We start from the raw sequence: 1,068 nt of genomic DNA on the forward strand, positions 1-1,068 counted from the left end.
TCGACGACGCACGCGCTGCGAGCCTTTTGGAGAGTTTTCCCTCGTGCACTTGGCTGGGCTTTACACTACAAGGTCGGTGCCCAGCACGTGCTCTCACACTGCTCTGCGGCAAAGCCGCGTTTCTCTGAAAAAAGGTGACGTAAACAAAAAATTCCGCCGTGGGCGCGGGGTATCTGCAGATTGTGCAGGAGAGATCCGGAGTTGCACACTCTTGTTTATCTACTCTTGGTATAACTAAACTGACATCAAGAATACAAAAGCCCCGACCATGTACCAGCATTTTCTTGCTGGCATACGTCACAAGTCATCGGATCGGGATTAGGCCTCCGCGGAATATGCTCGTATTTTTACCGATAATTCTTTTGAGCATTGCTCAAAATTTCGACCGATTATTCCCGTAATTCCACCGACAATTCTCACAATAATTCTTTTTTTCTTCCCTTTTTTGCAGATAACGTACCGCGTACGGGTTTTTTTGCCACTTATACGGGCAAAAAATCACGGTTCGCGTGAAACTCGGCTGGAAGCTTTTTTTTTCTTTCTTTTTTGAAATACCGGGCGATCAACGTTCAGGATCATGAGCTTTTTGGTACAAATCAGGGTGTTATAAATGGAAAAAAATTGAAAAAAGGGGGGCATTGCTCAAATTTTACCGATTATTCCACAAAAATTGCCAATAATTCCCGTTTTAAAAATCACACCGATAATTCCCAAAATTATGCCGGCATATTCCGCGGAGGCCTAATCGGGATCGGATGGATGACGTGTGTGACGCAGGGAGTCTAGTCGTAAAATTATACACATAATTGAGTCTGTACAGGTATTTTGTTTACGACTCCCTGGTACATGTGTGACGTCCCAGAAAAATTGAAAAAAACATATTTTCAATTTTCCCCTTGCTTTGCAAATTTGCTGTTTGGTACAATAATAATTGAATGTCCGTTATGTACATTTTGATTTTCAACTCCACAAACTCACTTGGCAATAGTCAATGCTTGTAGGTCTGGTAGCGGACACCCTGTTGAACTTTCCTTCAGAGCTTACAACTATAAGTACTGGCTCGCCAAG

The sequence above is a fragment of the Sycon ciliatum genome, chromosome 12 (genome assembly GCF_964019385.1).
Source record: "Sycon ciliatum chromosome 12, ocSycCili1.1, whole genome shotgun sequence".
Lineage (NCBI taxonomy): Eukaryota > Metazoa > Porifera > Calcarea > Leucosolenida > Sycettidae > Sycon > Sycon ciliatum.